This window comes from Abrus precatorius, unplaced genomic scaffold, assembly GCF_003935025.1.
Source record: "Abrus precatorius isolate BTA unplaced genomic scaffold, Abrus_2018 Scaffold6, whole genome shotgun sequence".
NCBI lineage: Eukaryota > Viridiplantae > Streptophyta > Magnoliopsida > Fabales > Fabaceae > Abrus > Abrus precatorius.
In genome coordinates, this window is record NW_020874406.1 from 26,060,188 (window position 1) to 26,069,714 (window position 9,527).

The 9,527-nt window shown below is 30.1% G+C and overlaps 1 pseudogene; it reads left to right on the forward strand.

Annotated features, from left to right (window-relative positions):
- The first annotated feature begins 7,196 nt into the window (after window positions 1-7,196).
- LOC113868389 lies at window positions 7,197-9,407 on the forward strand (annotated as a pseudogene).
- The last annotated feature ends 120 nt before the right edge of the window (window positions 9,408-9,527 follow it).

Below are 9,527 nucleotides of genomic sequence, written 5' to 3' on the forward strand. Positions count from 1 at the left end.
GGGTCGGGTCGATTCACACCTCTTATTCCGTACTCCGATGATGATTTGTTATATTTTCTCCTTTTTTCTTGTCATTACTTGTATTGTTGATTTTTATTTATAGTTAAAGATCGATAAAATATTTAAACCATTAAAACAATAGTTTCAATACAGCACAAGACAAGATAAACACCAATCCATATTTTTATATTTTTCACGTCCGGATTACAGTCCTGGTCGTTATATATGGAATTTACAAAGATTGAAAAGAGAACACACGAAAATATCTACTACTCCGTGTAATACAAATTATATTGGTACATTAAAAAACTCTCAAGATAATTAAAAAAAAACGACAAAGCACAATTATGGATTCTCTATCAAATATTAGACACTCTTCTTATTTACTCTTCTATCAAGAAAATGAAGTCATACGAGGACATAAATTATATAACAAATTTTCCGAAAATGGATTTGAAGTTTTGTAGTAAGGTTTGAAATCTTTCTACCATTTCATATTGTATAAATATTTTGATAATTATTTACCTAAAAATATTTTTCATCTATTTAGTGAGGATGGGTCAATCAATAATAGGGATTCTCAATTGTGGAAAATTATTTATGATTATATTCTCGTCGAATTTTTTTATAATCGACTTATCAAAAATTTTTTCGTAATCCGAATTACGCATGTTATAGAATTATCTGATTTACTTAAATAAATGTTTTCAAAGTGTTTTCGAATTGTTTTTCGAATAAAATTCTAGATTGTTTCTGACATTATCATTAAGGATTCTCAAATACGAAAACTCATACAGCCGCTGCCAAACAATAGCTAAGTAGAAAAAAATTAGGGTTTCACCTTATGGCAAATTACTACAATTGATTTCAAAATGCGTACGGTTTCAGGCCTATTTCGCCAAGAAAAAAAATACAATTGCAATAAGGACGGAGTGAATACAAATACAGACCAAACTAAGGATATTAAGCATAACAAACATTTTGTTCTTTCTTTAAAAAAATAAATTTAATTTTTTCTTTTTTTTTGAATTCTAATTTTCATTTTTAGAATATTGTATTATGTAATGTATATATGTATAATTTATATCAATATAATTATATATATTATAATATATATATAATTAGAATAATATTCTAATAAATAATATATATATATAATAGGAATAAAATTTATAAAAATGAATATTAATTAATGGAGTAAAACTAAAAAAAAATGAATCAAGATCAGACTCCCAAAATCCTTCTTTGATTTGAACTTATCCAGTTCAAATCTTTTCATTCTAAAACAAAAAATAGAAGAAATCCGATTTTCATACAATATCTTAAATTGAATTCTAATGTAATGATCAATAAATTGAGTTTTATTCCACATTTAGTCCCCATCCAATCAAAATCTTAACAACAATTGAATTTAACAAATTTTGGAACTGAAATAAATTGACGAACAACCAATACCAAACACAAAAATAGTGTTTATTAGTGTCAAATCGAAAATGGGGCGTGGCCAAGCGGTAAGGCAACGGGGTTTTGGTCCCGCTATTCGGAGGTTCGAATCCTTCCGTCCCAGAACATATCCATTCATGATGGATATCATATTTGAATACAAATTGTATATTTGGAATAAGGATTACCTTTTTTTGTAATCATTATGGATGACTAATTATAGTGGATAGCTAATTATCTATCTATATATATTTATATATAGATAGATAATTTTTTCATATTTCTTTCTTTTTTTTTTCTAATATTTTTTTTTTGAAGAAATTCTAATTTTTTCTATTTTACAAACTATCAAAAATAAAGTAGCAAATTTATTCATACAATATCGAATTTGAATTTTTTTTGACTTCTTTCTTTTTTTTTTAGAAATTCTTCCGTTATATAAAAGAAAAAAACCTAGAAGTAAAAGGATAGATTATTACGTATCCATTGAATCAATGACTATTCACGATTTCATAATTGAATCAATTACATACCGGATCCAAGCTAAAGGAATGTTATGGTAAAACTTTCGTTTGAAACGATGTGGTAAAAAGCAACGTGCGACTTGAAAGACATGATTCGATTAGGTGTGGATTCTTACATCCGCCATCTTTTTTCTAGTATATAGAAATCGGAGATGCTCTTGACTCGACATCGTTTTTGTTCCACCACTAGAACTAACTTATTGTTTTGGGGGACGGGAAGGGGATTGATGATGTAAATATTCCATGATGGAGCTCGAGTTGATTCATTTCTCAGGGGCAAGTATCTAAGGTTAGTGAAAATTAATAAGTTAGACAACTTCGTAAGTATCTCTTTGATAGAGAAATCGAAAGGATCCAATTCGAACAAGGTTCAAAAATTTGTTGGAATTAGTAAAATTATTTCGATCGGAAAGTGTATCTGCGGGAATCAACCTTCTATTCGTATGATTCTTCCGAGAAAGAAAAAAAATGGTATGTTGCTTCCATTTTTTTAACGATTAAAGATTCCTGAAGTAATGTCTAAACCCAATGATTCAAGGAAAAAACTAAAAGATACTGGAACAAGTAAATACCATTTTCAAATTGTCTCATCAATTCTATTAGAAAAAAAAACATAGATTCTAAAGTGAAAGAAGCACAGACAAGAAAAAGGGGGGTAGAGACCGCTCAATAAATGAAATACATAAAGGCTTTGTTTTCCTTTGAGTTATTTGAGATTATCCAATTTGAGTTATGGGGTTGCAAATATGCAAATATGAGAGTTATTCTTTTTTTCAGAAAGAAAATAAGAAAAAAAATACTTAAATCATAGTTTATTGATTTAATGATTTTATAGATCTATTTGACATCATAATTTTATACATAGATAAAATTATGAATTTTCTCGAGCCGTACGAGGGTAAACTTCTTATACGTTTCTTAGGGGGGGTACATTGTTTCATCTATATCTATCCCAATGAGCTGTTTATCGAATCGTTGCAATTGATGTTCGATCCCGAAGAGAGGGAAGAGATCTTCGGAAAGTGGGTTTTTTATGAGCCAATAAGAATCAAACGTATTTAAATATTCCTGTCATTCTATATTTCCTTGAAAAGGTGCTCAACCCACAGGAACTGTTCAGGATATTTCAAAAAAAGCAGGTGTTTTTATGGAACTTAGCCCTAATCAACAAACGAAATTCAATTAATGAAATAAAAAAAGGGGGTGTGGATGACTTGTATATAAATTTATAGAACTCTTTTCTCTCCCCCCGCTCTCTTGTTCTATTCATACCTACTTTTTTATTTCTTGTTGTTTACATAGAATGTTGTTTACATAGAATGTTGTTTTCGATAGTCAAGTCAGAAAATTAACTTTATATCGATTTTCAAAACATAAAAAAATGGATAGAAATAAAAGAGATAATATAGGAAAAAGCAAATGAATAATCACTAAATGAAAAAATTGGGTCTATAAATACATTATCCCCAATGAAGTTATTTTTTTCTTTATTTATTCCTAATTCTATATTATTTCAAATAGAATTAAATATTGATTATTATTATATTATTATTTATTTTTAGAATATTTCAAATATGATTTTAGAATTAGATAGAATTGAAAAAAAAAAAAATTCTTTTTTTTTAATACTTACTCGTTCGTTATTATTATCAGTTACTAATCCTAGTGATGGAATTTATATATATATTGATAGTAATAGAATATTAAAAATAGAATTTATATATAATTTTTTTATCGAATGACTATTCATCTATTGTATTTTCATGTAAATAGAGGAAAAAAACTCTATGGAAAAATGGTGGTTCACTATGTTGTTTAATAGGGAATTAGAATACAGGTGTGGATTAAGTAAATCAATAGATAGTTTTGGTCCTATTGAAAATACCTGTGTAAATGAGGACCTCCCAATTTTAGCTGATATGGATAAAAAAACGCATAGTTGGAATGATAGTGACAATTCTAGTTACAGTTTTTTCAATTCTAGTTACAGTTTTTTTCAAAATTTAGTAGGTATCAGGAACATCCAGAATTTCCTATCGGATAAAACTTTTTTAGTTAGGGATAGTAAGAGGAAGAGTTATTCCATATATTTTGATATTGAAAAGAAAATTTTGGAAATTGACAATGATCATTCTTTCCTAAGTGAATCTGAAAGTTTTTTTTCTAGTTATAACAATTCTAGCTATCTGAAGAATGTCTCTAAGAGTGATGATGATCATTACATGGATGATACTAAATTTAGCTGGAATAATAACATTAATAGTTGCATTAATAGTTATCTTCGTTCTCAAATTTGTATTGATAGTTCCATTTTAGGTGATAGTGACAAATACAATGACAGTTATTTTTATAGTTACATTTGTGGTAAGGGCAGAAATACTATAGAAAACAAGAATTATAGTTCTAGTCTAATAACTAGCACAAATCATACAAATAATAGTGATTCCACTCAAAGAGAAAGTTCTGATAATCTCGCTGAAATTCAAAAATACAAGCATTTGTGGATTGAATGCGAAAATTGTTATGGATTAAATTATAAAAAATATTTGAAATCCAAAATCAATATTTGTGAACACTGTGGATATCATTTGAAAATGAGCAGTTCAGATAGAATCGAACTTTCGATTGATCCAGGTACTTGGAATCCTATGGATGAAGACATGGTCTCTCTGGATCCCATTGAATTTCATTCACAAGAGGAACCTTATAAAGATCGTATTGATTCTTATCAAAGAAAGACAGGATTAACTGAGGCTGTTCAAACAGGCACAGGTCAACTAAATGGTATTCCTGTAGCAATTGGAATTATGGATTTTAAGTTTATGGGGGGTAGTATGGGATCCGTAGTAGGTGAGAAAATCACCCGTTTGGTCGAATATGCTACCAATCAATTTTTACCTCTTATTCTAGTATGTGCGTCCGGAGGAGCACGTATGCAAGAAGGAAGTTTGAGCTTGATGCAAATGGCTAAAATCTCTTCTGTTTTATATAATTATCAAACAAATAAAAAGTTATTCTATGTATCGATCCTTACATCTCCTACTACTGGTGGAGTGACAGCAAGTTTTGGCATGTTGGGGGATATCATTATTGCGGAACCTAATACTTACATTGCATTTGCAGGTAAAAGAGTAATTGAACAAACATTGAATAAGGCAGTACCTGAAGGTTCACAAGCGGCTGAATATTTATTCCATAAAGGCTTATTTGATTCAATCGTACCGCGTAATCCTTTAAAGGGAGTTCTGGGTGAGTTATTTCAACTTCATGCTTTCTTTTCTTTGACTCAAAATGAAAAATGAGGGAAAGCCAAAAATTCTTTTTGATTTTTCATTTTTGAATTTCAAACAAAAAAACACAAATTTTGAGACAAAAATCAAAAATTAGAACACACAAGAGCCAAGTAATAAGATAATAATAGAGGAATACTAAGAATAAAAAAAAGGTGTATTATCATACATATGTTTGTTTCTTCTAGAAATAGAAGACGAAATCCATTTATTTAGTTCTACATTCTTTCTATTTATTATTAGATTCTATTTGTACTTTGGATTCTATTATTTATTAGAATATTATTTACGATTTTCATTTTATTATTGATTTATTATATTCTATACTCATTATATATATATATTCACTTAGCTATAATCACTAGAATTCATATATACTAAGTATATATGAATTCTAGTGATTATAGACTATCTTTATAACAATATAAATAAGAATAATAAAAATATTAATATAACAATAATATATATATATATTATATAACCGGTACAAATAGTAATCGAGGTACCCATTCTATGATAAACTTACCTTCCATTTTTGTGCCTTTAGTAGGCCTATTATTTCCGGGAATTGCAATGGCTTTTTATTTCTTCATGTTCAAAAAAACAAGATTTTTTTAGATACGGGCAGTAGGAAATCTATATATTTTTTTAGATCTGGAATCAATTAGATGAATTACTCCTAAAGGTTTACATTAAAATAGTGCTAGTTGATAAAGGTTACTTCATAAATAAAGAAAAAGAAATTGGTTGGGGGGTTGATTTTTTTACCCAATCCTAATAGAATATATATATGAAAGTTGAAATTGGATTTTGAATCCAAAATGCATTCATTCGCTGCAAATTCAGGAGGTTAATCATGAATATGAATGTAGTTTTGCGATCAAAACAGATACTGATATATCGTGTAACGGAATATCGAAGAATACGTTATTTGTTCTGGTCCTTCGTCCTGCTTTTAATTTCATTCGTGTTGTTTTTGGTTGGAATAACCAGTTATCTTGGTAGGGATTTTCTATTTTTTCCTGAGGAAATTAGTAATTTTCTTCCATTTATTCCGAACTATATTTATTTACCATTTATTCCACGGGGGCCACGATGTATTTCGATGGAATCGTGGGTCTTCTTATTAGTTTTTTTTTGTGGGCCGCGATTATTTTGGATGTGGATGGTGGTTATGATATCTTCCAAAAAGAAGAGAGAATGGTTTATTTTTTTCGTTGGGGATTTGGATTTCTTGGAGAAAAGCGTCGTCTAATTTTCAAAGTACCTATGAAAGATATTCGGTGCATCAAAATAATGCCAGAAGTTCAAGGGATATTTTGACTCGTACCCCTACTTTTTATCGTATTGTTTTTATGGAAACCATAAACTATGAGCTCATTCCCTTGACTCGGTATTGAAGATGATTTGAGTTTCCAAGAAATTGTAGACAAAGCTTTCGAAATAGGCAGATTCGTGGATGTACCGTTTTCTTGATGTATCCGCTTTATTGAGGAGAATTTGACTCTACTAGATAAATTGCACAAAAAGTTGTGGAATTGTCCTATTTCTTGTGTGTACCGATTGAAATATTTATAGATGAGACGTTCTTTGGTTTCGAAATCCGACTATAATATTCATTACCCGAATTACTCCTTTTGATGAATACACAAAAGAGCACTTCGGGTAATTGCTTCGAATCTTAGCAATTGAGATCTTTTGAAACAATATTTATTTTTCTTCATTCGACTTGACGGTGGATTCCTTCGATTTCTGTATTCTTTCTAAATTAAACAAGGCAAGGACTAACTCCCGAATTTCAAATAAAAAAAACGCGGGAATAGATTATGGATTTAGATATAGGTTCTATGAATTTTAATAGAAGTTATGCTTGATAGAAAGATTATTATCATATAGAGTTTGACGAATGAGGTGAAGTTGAGTTGATTAAAGACGAAAAATGGAAAAAAAGAAAGCATTCATTCCTCTTCTATATCTTATATCTATAGTCTTTTTGCCCTGGTGTATCTCTTTTACATTTAAGAAAAGTCTGGAATCTTGGTTTACTAATTGGCGAAATACTAGGCAATCCGAAATTTTCTTGAATGATATTCAAGAAAAGAGTATTCTAAAAAAATTCATAGAATTTAAGGAACTATTCCTTTTGGATGAAATGCTAAAGGAATACCCGGAAACACGTCTACAAAACCTTCGTACTGGAATCTACAAAGAAACGATCCAATTAATCAAAACGTATAACGAAGATCGTATCCATACGATTTTGCACTTATCGACAAATATAATCTGTTTCCTTATTCTAAGTGGTTATTCTATTCTAGGTAATCAAGAACTTTTGATTCTTAACTCTTGGGTTCAAGAATTTCTATATAACTTAAGTGACACATTAAAAGCTTTTTTTATTCTTCTATTAACTGATTTATGTATAGGATTCCATTCGACCCATGGTTGGGAACTAATGATTGTTTCTGTCTATAAAGATTTTGGATTTGTTCAGAATGCTCAAATTATATCTGGTCTTGTTTCCACTTTTCCAGTCATTTTAGATACCATTTTTAAATATTGGATTTTCCGTTATTTAAATCGCGTATCTCCGTCACTTGTAGTGATTTATCATTCAATGAATGACTGATTGAAAAACCGATCCATTGATCCAATTTTAAAGTTTGTTTTCTTTTTTTTTGTATAAAAGCTAAAACATTATCAAAAAAATGACTTTTTGTTTTTCCTTCTTTCCCCCCCTCCCCCGGATTCTTTCTATATTCCAGGAAACTAATTTCAGTAAATAGCAGAATCATGGATAGGGAACTATGCCAGTGACCTACCTAATTTTATTGTATAAATTTTCAGGATCAATGATTAGACCATGCAAACTAGAAATGCTTTTTCTTGGATAAAGGAAGAGATTACTCGATCCATTTCCATATCGATTATGATATATATAATAACTCGAGCACCCATTTCAAATGCATATCCCATTTTTGCACAGCAGGGTTATGAAAATCCACGAGAAGCAACCGGACGTATTGTATGTGCCAATTGCCATTTAGCTAATAAGCCCGTGGATATTGAGGTTCCACAAGCAGTACTTCCTGATACTGTATTTGAAGCAGTTGTTCGAATTCCTTATGATATGCAAGTGAAAACAAGTTCTTGCTAATGGTAAAAAAGGGGCTTTGAATGTGGGGGCTGTTCTTATTTTACCGGAAGGTTTTTGAATTGGCTCCTCCTGATCGTATTTCACCTGAGATTAAAGAAAAGATAGGTAATCTGTCTTTTCAAAACTATCGCCCTAAAAAAAAAAATATTATTGTGGTGGGTCCTGTTCCTGGTCAGAAATATAATGAAATCACCTTTCCCATTCTTTCCCCAGATCCCGCTACTAAGAGAGATGTTCATTTTTTAAAATATCCTATATACGTAGGCGGGAACAGGGGAAGGGGTCAGATTTATCTCGACGGGAGCAAGAGTAATAATAATGTTTATAATGCTACAGCAGCAGGTATAGTAAAAAGAATCATACGAAAAGAAAAAGGGGGATACGAAATAACTATAGTGGATGCATCAGATGGACGTGAAGTGATTGATATTATACCTCCAGGACCAGAACTTCTTGTTTCAGAAGGAGAATCTATCAAACTTGATCAACCATTAACGAGTAATCCTAATGTGGGTGGATTTGGTCAAGGGGATGCAGAAATAGTACTTCAAGATCCGTTACGTGTCCAGGGTCTCTTGTTCTTCTTGGCATCCATTATTTTGGCACAAATCTTTTTAGTTCTTAAGAAAAAACAATTTGAGAAGGTTCAATTGTCCGAAATGAATTTCTAGGGCTTCGGATTTATCAACATATTAAGTTCGTGAAAAGAACGAAATTTTTGTTGATAATTTATATAATTCTATTATTCTTTAGAATATAATAAAAAAAATTATGAAAAGACCCTTGCTTCTTTCTAGTCTTTTTCTACTATATTTAGGATTTAGGGAATTCCTTTTGTACCGTAATACTAGTCAGTTATAGTATGTATATTGTGAAGAAGACTATTTGACTTTGTTTCTTTGTTTTTTTTTTCATATTTCAATGTTCTAGAGAATAGAAAGTTCTAGAATCAAAATTTTCTTCTATTATAATAGAAGAAAATTCGATTCGATACTAAACCCAAAATAGATAGGCAGAAAATTTTAAGCAAAGTAGAAATTAAAATGGGGAAAACGGGATTCTGGAGGGATTTTTTTCTTTTCCTAGAGTCCGATTCCTTCTTGCTTGTGTCGA